The sequence below is a fragment of the Pteropus alecto genome, unplaced genomic scaffold, assembly GCF_000325575.1.
Source record: "Pteropus alecto unplaced genomic scaffold, ASM32557v1 scaffold67, whole genome shotgun sequence".
Taxonomy (NCBI): domain Eukaryota; kingdom Metazoa; phylum Chordata; class Mammalia; order Chiroptera; family Pteropodidae; genus Pteropus; species Pteropus alecto.
Genome location: NW_006441061.1, coordinates 1,369,927 through 1,382,088, shown reverse-complemented (window position 1 = coordinate 1,382,088; position 12,162 = coordinate 1,369,927). Strand labels below are relative to the sequence as shown.

Genomic DNA, 12,162 nt, shown 5'->3' with positions numbered 1-12,162 from the left:
CGTTAGCTCTGGGCCCCTGGTCTTTGTCTTTTTTCCTTGTTGCTTTTTAAACTTTTGCAATTGTTTTAAGAAATCCAGTCTTTCAGACTAGCTCTTTTATTTTCTTTATTGATTTTTTAAAGTAAAAAACAAAACCAAAAAAAAAAAAAAAAACCAAAAACCCTAACCTAAAACAAAAAGCTAAGCAAAAAACCCACTACTCTTCCGTTCCCCAGCTTGATCCATGAGCACCCCCTGCACTCCCCTCTACCTGCAGGTTCCTCCCTAAAAAAAAAAAAAAAAAAACCAAAAACAAAACCCTAAAACAAAAAGCTAAGCAAAAAACCCACTACTCTTCCGTTCCCCAGCTTGATCCATGAGCACCCCCTGCACTCCCCTCTACCTGCAGGTATCGTTCCTCCCTTTTTCCTCGGCTTGAAGCATCAATGTCCAGTGTCTGTGAAATGATGTTTTATCTGTGTCTCAGGATGAGAAACGGCAATCATTCCACCAGGTGCTGGAAACTGGTTAGCCTTGAGACAAGGGTTTCTAGGGCCACAGCTCAGGGATGTGTATTTAATTACAGGGTCCCCAGAAACCCCTCTCTTGGCTGCCACAAGCAACAGCTTCTTTTCTGGGCTTGGGAGCCAGACCCAGACTGTTTTCCTCAGAGGCAGGAGCCCCAGAGCATAACACATCTGGGAATGAGCTGGGCCTTCCTCTTTGGCCAGACCTGGGCCGCCGTGAGCCCGGAAGACTTCTGGCTGTCCTGGAACATGAGCCACAGTGGCCCTGCCTCTACCGGCTCATGAGACACCTGGTCCCTCAGCCAAATCCAGTCCCTGTATGGCCTGCCTCCTACGGGCCTGCAGCCCTAAATGGGCCCCAGCCTGCCTAGGAATCAGTTGCAGGCTCAAAGCAAAGCTGTGAGTCAGGCCGGAGCTTGCTCCAAGCCCAGGAAAAAAGTTATGTTACTGGTGGAGGCTGGTCTTCCATATCCTGGAGCCAGCCCTGCCAGCCAGAGTATCATTTTTGCTCTTTGGTGACCATTGTTTTCTTTCTCTGAAACGTCTTATAATAGGTGATAATGTTGTTGATTCAAATTTCCATGAAAAAGAAAAAAAAAAAAAAACTACCTCTTGACATCCTGGTCGATTCCTCTCTGAGAAATCCTGTGGGAAAAGAACACTGCAGCTCCTGCTCTGTTTACGTGTTTCTGTGGGGAGAGAAACCCTGCCCGCCCTGGCGTGTTGGTGTTTTTGTCTGTGTTGCCATCCCAGGCCTGCGATAGGGGCTTGTGGGTGCGTTGTGATGTCTGGGCCATGTCTGGGGAGTCCTCCACACCTGCCCAGCCGGGGACCAGCCACCCCCTTGAAGAGGCCTCCTTTTCCTTCCTATGATTCAGGGCACAGGAAGCACCGCCTCCCACTACCCCACCGTCGGGGGCTCTGGTGGCACATGAATCCATGAGCCTAGCACTGGGCGACCTATCCTAGGTCCACCTCTACCCACAGTCCTGTGTAGGAATCAAGTAAACGGATGTCTCTGAGCCCTTGTCCCCAAAGGGCCGGCCAAGGGCTGCCCGCCAGCCTGGCTCCATCAACCCTGCATGACCAAATGACAGTTGGCGGGCTCTGCAGGCTACCCAGGCCCTCTGCTACCTCCCACCCTGCCAGCTGGCAAGGGATGGGCCCTTTTCTGTGAATTGACTACCTGTGGAAATGTGACCAATTAGTGTGAAATGCATGTTTAGACAATATTAGGTACTGTATTTGAACCAATAAATGTGAATCCTGCACATGGCATCTGTCTGTGAAGCTTGTCTGGGTTCTGGGGAGGGGCGACGGGGTGTCCTACGGAGCTAGCTCATGTCTTCAGATCTGTTGCTCCTGCTTGTAGCTGACACCTACCCACTTCCCACTGCTGAGGGTCTGGCAGAGGAGCATCTCATACCTGCTCGAACCGGTGAACCAGCACTGACTGAGGTGCCTGCTCTGTGCCTGGCGCTGTGTTGGAACTTTTCATAAACCTGAACCTCCTTAAACTTAAAGGATTGTTATCTCTATTTTACAAATGAAGAAGCGAAGGTTAAGTGAGGTGAAGGGACTCGCTCAAGGCCACCAAGCCAGAAAATGGCACAGCTAGAGGAAGTGAGTCCAGCGGGAGAGGCAGACACAGACCTGTGCAGTACGGTGGGCTCAGGGTTGGGATGGAGGACGTGTATGGGGTTGTAATGGCCTAAAGGGAGGTGGCTTGTTCTACTCAGGAAGGGTTTCACAGATGAGCAGTGGAGGTGGGCCTTGACGCAAGTCACCAGACAGGAGGACAGACCAGGTAGAGGGGTCCACAACGGGGTTGAATCTATAATATGTGGACTATTCAGGCATAACGGGATCGCCTGACATGAATGGTGGCAGACGGAAGGGAGTAGCAAGACGAGGCTGAAGAAGCCCTTGGGAGCCTTGAATGTCACATTCAGGGGTCGGGAAGGAAAGCCATCTGCTAAGTCTCAGGAAAGAGCTGCGTGTTAGTGATATCAGTGTGTTGGTGGATGGTCTGCTAGTGCGTGTCACCATGGGCCAGCCGACGAATATCTGTTCTTCTGGAAAATAGATGAGGTTTTCTAGAGCTGAGAAAATGGAGGCTCTGAGAAGTCATGGAATGTGTCCAAAGTCATACAGGAAGTGTCAGTGTTGGGGCTTGAACCCAGATCTGCCCAACTATCCTGTAGTCCCACTGTTCATATGATCAGAGAAGTGGCAGAGTTTGGGCTGAGGGTTATATAAAGACAGATGGGAAAGATGAAGGCTCCTCAGTTTGGGAGGATAAAGGCTGAGGAGAGTCTGATCAAAGCCTATTAAATTCTCATGTGTGAAACGAGGGGAAGACCAGCTGCCTTCCCATACCTCAGCCTCCTCCAGCGCAAGGGACCAGAGAGCCCTTGAGGTTTGAAAGAGATGGTTTTAGAACAAAGGGAATGCTGCAGAACTAATTAATAGACTATTCCATGCCCCCACAAGAGGGGACAGATAAGACACAGAGGTGCAAGCAGGAGAAGGAACACATTTGCTGACCGCCTAGTGAGTGCCTGGCACTGTGATTGGTGCTTTACGTGCATTGTCTCCTGTAATGCTCATAGCCATTCTGCAAGCCATAGGTCTCAGCCCCATTTCACTCTTAAGCAAATTGAGGCTCCAGGAAATTAAGCCATTTGCCTAAGATGACACATGAGTAAGTGGCAGAATTGGCTTTTGAATCCAGGTCTATCTGATACCAAAGTTACAACAGGCTTCCTCCCTGCCCGGCCTTAGCAATTCAATAGTGCTGAATATGAATGTCGAGTTTGTAACAAAGCTCAGTAACGGCCTTTGGTTGAACTTTTTTTGCTGTTAACAAAATAAACAGAGGACTCTATGAAACTAATAAAGGAATAATTTTTGTAAGAGGCGAAAGAACATCTGAAAAGCAGTCCTGTCCCAAATAGACATAAAACGCTGCAGAACCAAATCTGTGTGGTTTCTCAGAATGGAGATGACCCACAAGGTGGCTCCATGGGAAAAGAAGTGGGAGTTCTATTTGCCAGAAATCTGGGAAATATTGTACTTACCTTCCTCTGATTGATGCTCAACCTTCGTTGGCATTTTAAAGGCTCTGAGAAGTCCTGCCTGAAGGAATCTGTAATTTTGTTTAGCCCAGGGTGTACCCAGAAGTATTTGAGCATGGAACATTTCTTCCTCCTGGTAGAATTCTGTTGGGACAGTGTTCCATGGAATAAAATTGAGGACACTACTCTAAATTTATAAATTGCTACTTAACTGATGGTGAGCTTTTGGTTTCCTTGAGTGTCGGGCAATAAACTGGAAGGAAAGAATAATAAGCAATTGCAGAGCAAGGGAAAGCACTGTGCCAAGCATTTGCTCTGCAATCAGTTACTGATTCCTCAGAGCTACTCTGTGAGGTTGGTGCTGTGATGAGCCCATTTTACAGATAAGGAAACCGTGGGCCAGAAACAGTAAATAATTTGCCTAAGGTTGTATAACTTGTATGTAACCTCAGGAATGAATATAAACCAGTACTGGTTGAGTGCCTACTGCTGGGTTATGTCAGAGTCTGAAGCCAGAAACCCCCAAATGTGATGGCAGGGAAGGGTGTTGGGATCAGGTTGGATGTGGCTCCACGGAGCCCTCTCCCAAGGATCACTTCCCTCAGTTTGTGTGACAGCAGGCACATCACACGGGGGGCTCACCACCTGAGTTTTAATTCCAGCTCTTCCCCTTACCAGTTGTTTGTGACTTTGACCCAGGTAGATCTTTCTCTGATCCTCACTTTCCCTGACAGATAAATAGAGATGGCAGTGCCTGTGTCTTGTCTTAGGGGTTTAAGGATTCACCGTGGCTGGTTCAAAGTAGGGGTTCCATGAAGTCAATCCATAAAAAGAAGCTGGTGAGGGGAGCTGCAGCCCTTCACACCCCAGCAACAGGAGCCCAGCAGAGCCAGAAGCCACCTCTGGCTTGTCCTGGCCTTGGCCTGGCTGCCCACCAGGGTTTTAGGTCCACCGAAAATCAGCCTTTCTGAGATCCTGTGGCAAATGTACCCAACTGTCAGACCCAGGGCTCTTGGAGTCTTGTTCCCTTGGCAACAAGTCTCACCATGGAGACCACAGCCCCATCCTTGCCCTCGTGCAAGCTCCTCTCCACAGACCTTCCCCGTTCAGCACCTCGTCCTAGGAGCAGTGTAGAAACTAAGGGAAGCTCCAAGGAGGCCTTCCTCAGGGTGAGGAGTTTGATTAACAGCTGGCAAGAGAGGCAAAGGGAACTCGCATTTTTTGTGTCCATGTTATACCTGGCAAGATTCTGAAGAGTCTACGTATGTGGTCTCATTTAGAATAAATGGCCCTTATATAAGTGGAAACTGAGGCTCCAGGAGATAAGATGGACCAGCTGATACCTCACAGTGGTCAGTGTCGGAGCTGAGACTTGAATCCAGGGTTTCAGACTCGGGAACCCCTGCTTTCTCTGCAACTCCGCACCCCCACCCGCATGGTCCGGGCATAGCCTCCAGCCTCAGTCTGGGGAGGGTTGGATAGTTGGGTGAATCTCCACCCTAGGCCTTGGCTGGCAACACAAGCAGCATCCAGCAGCCCTGTAAGGTTTGGGCTGGGCCCGGCGGCAGCGGCAGCGGCAGCGGCAGCAGCAGCAGCAGAGGAACTGCACTATTTTAAGCCAGGGCCAGCAGGCCCCATGTGGGCACAGGGAGGGTGGCCTCGGGCCCTTGGCCAGCTTCCCGGAAGTCACCATGGCCTCCCTCCTCTCCCCTGAGCAGCTTTCTGAGGCAGTCACTTCCCTACAAACAGGAAGGAGGCCCTCAGGCCAGGAGCCCTCCAGCCCCAGCTTCTTCCTCCTACTCCCCAGTCTTCTCTACTGCTCAGGGGAGGCCACCAGCTCCAGGCCCTGATGGATGTCTTACCTGGGCTCTTAGCAGGTGGCGGTAGCGGGGGCGGGGTGTGCAGGGTGGGGTCTGGGCTTTTGCTGCTTGGGCTGCCCCAGTTCACCCAGTATGGGTTTTAGGCCTCTATTTGCCCAGGCCCTTGCCCCCTCGCCCCCTTTCCCACAGCCTGGTTCTCCCGTATATTCCCATTGAGGCAGGCCGCTAGGAGCCAGAAAGAAGAGCAGAGGTATCCCCAGACTTGGTCCCACTCAAGGACCCTAAAGAGAGACAGACTAAGAGACTGAAACAGAAACAAACTGAGACCTTCCTAGAGGAAGACTGAGGCCAAAACAGTGATAGGCACAGATTCATCGTGGCAGAGACGACATTAGACAGACGCTCAGAGACAAAAGCAGAGAGAGAAGCAAAGACTCGGCTGCAAAGGGCTGGGGCCCAGAGGGCAGCAGGGTGTCTCTGAGTGGTTGCTGCTGACCACCCCCAAGCACAGGCCCTGTCTCAGCCTGGGGGGCGGGGGGGTGGGCGGGAAGGGGGCCACCGGCTGCATGGCTGAAGAGGAATGTGGGGAGCAAGGCTGGGTCACCCCTTGAGGGCCGAGCGTGTGCACTGTGAGATAAACTACCCCAGGCAGGGGCCCCAGCTGCGCTGCATGCTCCAGGAGCGTGGTGCAGAGGCCCGGGCCGAGGCTGGAGACCCAGCCCCGCCAGACACCCAGCTCCGACATCTCCCCCGAGGGTCTCCACCAGACCTCACGTTCTAGGTCTCGGGTCCCTCGGCCCAGCCTTGGAGGGCATGCAGATTCATAGGAGAGCAGGGCGTGTCCTAGGAAGCCCGTCAGCCACAGGTCCTCACTTCTCCAGCTCCTGCAGGACCGTGAGCTCTGTGCATTCACGTACACGAGTTTGCGTCTGTGCGCATTTATCCCTGGGCTGCTTTGCATGTGGGAGTGTGCAAAGATGTACACGTCCACGTGTTGCCAGGAACCCCACTCGGCCACCACAAGTCCCTGCTGTCAGACTAGAGAAGTCCCCAGAGGCACCTGGTCTCTCCCGCCCCCACCAGGTGGTCCAGCCCAAAGAGCCAGGAGGCAGAGGGGGAAGAGCAAGCAGGTCTATTGCCATCCCCCCACCCCCCTCCCCACACTGCAGCTGAGGCTCCCGCTGGCCACGGCCTTGACCCCGCACTATGGACTTCTCTGACATTGGCATCGGATCTGAACATCTGGCAGCAGGCTGATAAGGGGTGCAGCGGAAACAGCCTCTGCTGCTGCCAGCAGCCCCACCCCCTCTACTGCCCTCTGAGGGGTCTGCACATCCACACTCCCTCTGCCTCCGGCTCCTGGCCCTGCCCCTCTCTCTTTTCTCATTCTCTGCCTCAGTCTGTCTGTCCATCTCTCCGTCTCCGTCTCTCTCCCATTTCTTCTATCTGAATTTCTCTCTCATGCCTGGCTCTCCCTCTCTGCCCCCTCCTCTCTCTCTCTCTCTCTCTCTCTCACCCTCTCTCCTTTCCTCCCCCTTTCTCTCTGGCCATCTCTGGATCTGTTATGCTATCACTGGGTCTCCCTTTCCTCTCTTTTCTCATTTCCTGTCTTCCTTCTCTATGGCTTCTTTTTCTGTCCATCTTCCTCCTCTTCGTTTCAATTTCTGAGTGATTCTTTCCCTCTGCTCTCCATTTCAGTTTTTGGGTCTCCGGTTTGTTTGTTCCTTGTTCCACCTCCAGGAAACAAGCCTGGCACTTTGGGAAAGTCCCCACTTAGAAGAGAGACCCTGGGCTTTGTTTGCTTGGGGAGGGAGGGAAGAAGGGAGGGGACGGCCTGGGTCAGGACTATACCCCTCTCCTTCCCCTCTGGGTGGGTCTCATGGCCTGGGACCATCTGGGCTGGAGCTTGAAGGAAAGGACAGACAGGCCAACCAGGGGCTCTGACAAGTGGAGAGGACTCTGAGTTGGGAAGTCCAGGTTCTGGTCTTCTAGATCTGAATTTGAATCCTGGTTTCATCACGCCCTTGCTCTGTGACTTTGAGAAGATGTCCTCATCTCTCAAATGATGCTCAGGGGAGATGAGGGGAAAATACTACCTGCCTCTGAAAATAGTGGAGAATGTTCAAGACTGACCACAGGTATGGACCGGTTGGTAGGGGACCCAGCATATAGGAGGCACTTTTGTGTTAGGGCCTTGCCATTCCCAGCATGCCTCATCCCGTATAGGTGAAGGCTAAGAAGGGGCAGCACAGAGGCAGGGGATGCAGTGAACAGGGTGATGAGGGGTGAGGAGCACCCGGCCTGCGCAGTGGCAAATGACAGCTGACTGCCTGCAGAGAGGGCAACAGAACAGGGGGAGCAGGCAGCAGAACGCTGCACCTGCGGGCAGCATGTGGGGGGCCTTTGGTGCGGAGGCCAAGCAGTCATTCAACAAACGCTCACTGACGCTCGCTCTGTGCTGGCTGCTGTAGACACAGAGATAAATCAGCCCCAAGCCTTTCCTTGAGGGTTCCCCAGGATGGGGTGAGTCACTCTCTCTCAGAAGGACAAACAGTGTCAGGATGATGCTGTGATCGCAGACTCAACACAGAAAGGGGCCCTGAGGACAGACTGCCAGTCCTTCAGCTTGTCGTTCGTGTTTTGCTAACATTTAATGAGCACACGCAACGTGCCAGGCGGCCACTGCGTGTGTATTATCTCATTTTTGTCCCCATTTTATGGAGAGGACGTGAGACCCAGAGACGGGAAGTGACCGGTCCCAGTTCACAGAGCTAGAAAATGGCAGCCCTGGGATTGAATTTAGAGTCTCTGCCCCTGGTCCCTTAGCAATTCTCCTTCGGGTTCGAGGCCTCACCAGGAGACTGGCGAAGCGAGGCTGGTTTTTTTCCACGGCCCCATGGTGTTAAAAGACCCCATTTGTCCTGTTTAAGAAGACAGGTGAAGTGGTTCTCATTTCACAAAGTACCTCAAAAGACGTACAAAGGACCATGACCGTTGTGGTTGTTACATGTATGTGACATGTCAGTGATACAGGGTGTTTGCGGGGACATTTGCATGGTATTAATCCAGAAACAAAATCATTGCATTGAAGTGGGGAGACCAGTTAGGTTCATTCACATGTAAGAGAAGTGTACCTTGTAAGAACTTCTGAAAAAGATAATTAGGAGGTCGTGCACAATGGGACATAAGTGGTATATTATGTTATAGGTAGAACTGGAACATATTCATTGGTAGAATCAGTTAGTTCTGATGGTCAGCAAAATTATTGTATGTACTTTGACAAAAAATGTTTTAAGTGACATGATGAGGAAGACACACTAGGTTTTAAATATAGTTGGCTTCGGTCATCTAGAAAAATCCCTTTCATCTTAAGCCAAATGAGGTGTTCTGTGTGATTTGCTATTTCTTGAGATAAAGGGGGGCTCTCGACAGTGATTGCCCCAAGGTGCCCCTGTGCCCCTGCCCCCCGCCCCCTGCCCAGGATGAATGGCTGGGGGCGGGGTAAATCCTCCAAGGACAGAGCCTTCTCCCCTTTCCGTCCCTTTTCTTCTGTGCCTGGCACCTAGCGTGCACTCAGTGGAGGTAAGATGAACACAGGAATGCTCAAGAGAGGGCGTCACGCACGAGAGAGGGGCAGGACAGAGCAGCCATCTCGGCCTGACGGGCCCAGGACAGTTCAGGCCCTGTCTGGGCCTGCGGATTGGACAGGGACATCCCTGGCTACATGGGGAGGCCTGGCCTTCTAGACAAAACCTCTTCCCTCTGCCCTACCCTCTCCTGGCCTAGCTACCCACTCGGCCCAATCCGGGGCCACCTTACCCAACCACCTGACACAGCCTCAACTTTCCCACAGAGCAACTGGGAGCGTCGGCAGCCCACGGTGGAGAGTGACATTCAGAAAGCCAGCATGGAACGCACACGGAAGGTGGTCAGTCAGCTCACCTGCTTGCCTTTCCATCCCCTCTCCCTTTCTTCACCTTCTGGAAGAGTGAAAAGACCAGGCCAAAGTCGCAGGGCCACCTGGTCAAGTCATCCATGCCCCTGCCTCCGCGCCAGCCCGACCTGACTCCACTCCCATGCCTGGGCCAGACCGGACCCCGCCGGGCCAGGATCCAGGGAGGGAGCCATTCAAGGGGAGAGAGGCTGGGCTGCAGGCCGGGTGGGGGAGCCGCCCATAAATCAGGCCCCACTCCCACCCAGTCACTAACAAGCGGGGCTGCCTACCCGCCTACGAGGGGACCCTGCCTCTGGGCTCCCACAGCGGCCTGGAGCAGCCAGCTGGCCAAGGCCTCCAGAGTGCCTTGGCCTCCGCCCCCACCCGCGGCCCCCAGTTAGATAGGGGTATTTTTTTTCTTCTTTTAGGAGAAGAAAAAAATACAGACCTAAATGAAGAGAAACACCAACAAAGAAGGAGAGAGGCCTGCAGAGTCACGTGGGGGCAGAGACCAATTGGGCCTCTGGTGGCCCCCCCCAGGGCGGGGAGGAGGAGGACGGTTGGACAGGGCCAGCCTACTGTCCGCCTGCCGCCCGCCGTGGCGTGAAGGAGTTCCCGTGTGCCCACGGCCGCCACTGCCCCACCTGGGCCGCCGGAGCCTCTCCCGGGACCCCCGGTGCCCACTGTCCACCCTCATCCGGCGTGAGAGCTCGCCTTCCGCTCCGTAAGTGAGGGCCTGGGCCCAGGCCTCTAATGGCCAGCCTCCCTCCTTGGTGCCTCCCTGCGGCCTGGGCTGGCCATTGCCTGCCCTGCTGCGCGACTGGTGCCCGCTGCTCTGGGCAGAGAAGGGGCCTAGGGTCTCCCCGGACCCGCTCTCCCGCCATGCTACCCCCTCTTTTTCCGTGGGCGGCTGATGGGAGGAGCTAGGCCTGTGGGGACAGGATCTATGGGGTCTGCGGGTGTCCCTCTGTCTATCGGTGGCCAGTGTTCACAGGGCTGTGTTGGCCTAAGCCTCATAGGCTTTGAGTGTGTCGCGGTCTCTGGTCTCCTTGCCTGGGTGTCTGTGCTGTCTCTGGGGATGTCTCCGAGTCTCTGTGGGTTCGCGTGTCTGTCTGCAATGTCAGTCTGTCAGTAGCTGGGCCAGGTCAACGTCCGCTTCCCTGGGCAGGTATGTGAGGGGCTCTGATTCCCCACATGAGTTGGAACCCGGGGCTGAAAGGCAAGCGCAGTGGAGCCTGGAGGGTCAACCCGAGCCCTCCAGGGAAGATGGGGGGCGTGGAGGAGGAGGGAGAGGGGAGGCCTGGCTCAGAGCTCAGTCCTCACCCCACCTGGCCCCCCAGCCCGGCTCTGTTCACATTGCTAGGGCTTCCTCAACACTGTCCAGGACACCCCGGTGAGCTCTACCCTAGAGTGGCTGACTGGGGACCCCCACCCCACTGTCCCCCTAAATCCCCTTCACTCCCTTGCAGAGGAGGTGCCACTCCTGTTTTCCTCTTTCTGAGGACCCCTCCCTGATGGGGAGCTGTCCAGAGGCAGTGGCCCCCAAACCTCGGTTCCGGCTCTTTCTCAGGGTCTGGGGTGGAGGGGGGCTGCAACTAGCCCCAGCTCTGACCCCCTGTTCTCCCCCCTCCCCAAGATTCATCCACGGATCTCATGGGAACCGCAGACTCCCTTCTGGAGGGCCCATCTTTTTCATTTTATATGCGGAGAAACTGAGGCTCAGAGAAGCGAAGTGACCCGCCGGAGCTGGCACAGCAAGCCAGCCCCAGATTCCACCCTTCATTCCGCGGGGTGAGATGAGGGGTGGTCTGCGCGGGCTCCGCTCGCAGGACCAAGGCACCGGCTCCAACAGAGGCCTGAGGTCGGGGGCCCAGACGAAGCCGGCGCGGCCAAGGGTCAGAGCCTTCAGATCTGGGCCTTCGGGTCGGTTGCGACGCTGCAGATGCGCAATTGCGCTATTTCGCGGCTTGAAGACCGAGGCTTTTTGGCCTCGCTGCTGCCACCACTTTCTGGGACCCTAGGTGCCCCGGCGGGGGGCAGGGGGGAGGGCAGGCTGCCAGATGGCTCCTTTCTCTTTTGAATCTCAACTTTTTTATCTGAAAAACGAGAGTGAGCGGATAGACGTTCCCCAGGCCAGAGCGGTAGCTCAGCCCGTGAGGCCCAGGGACCCGTTTGCCCTCAGAGCTGCCCGGCTCAACCTCCCTCCTCCCCCAGCCCGGTTGGAGAGCAGATCCGGAGCGAGGACGGGGACTCTCCTGCCCCAGGCTCTGTTCTCTCAGCTCCCTCGCCCTCAGTGCCTTCCTGTCCTCACCAGACCTCGGAAAATTGGGAAATTCGTAGGGTGGGATGACCACGATTCTCATTTCCAGCTGCGCAAACTGAGGCCCACCGAGGAGAAAGGGTTCGCCCGGGTCTCCAGGCTGGATACTACTTACCGGTCGCCTCGCACGACACCCATGTGCTTTGCCAGCACCACTTCGGTTCATACGCACGACCCGCCCGCAAGGAAGACCGGTCACCAGTCCCACTTCACAGATGAGGAGACTGAGGGCGGGAGAGGGGGGAGGTGCGATTCGGTCTCCAGTGACGAAATGTGGCAGGGCCGAGGCGAGAACCTGCTTTCCCGCCTTACACCTGTGCCTTGGCCACTGGCCTCCCAGCTTCTCCCTCACTCACGTCCACGGCGCACAACGACCAGTGCCCCCAGCGTGGCCCTCGCCACCTCTAAACTGGATTGGCAAACAGGGGCTCTCCTCTTCCCACCGGCCCGAGGATCCAGCACCTGCCCGGGTTCCAAGGCGCCGGGGCTCCGGGGGACTGGGCTG

At 55.0% G+C, this 12,162-nt stretch overlaps 1 long non-coding RNA gene across 1 annotated transcript; it reads left to right on the top strand.

The window, feature by feature from the left end:
• The first annotated feature begins 166 nt into the window (after positions 1-166).
• On the top strand, positions 167-1,782 carry LOC112484781. Its single transcript, XR_003048197.1, has 2 exons — positions 167-256; positions 389-1,782. It is a non-coding gene; the product is annotated as an uncharacterized LOC112484781 (long non-coding RNA).
• The last annotated feature ends 10,380 nt before the right edge of the window (positions 1,783-12,162 follow it).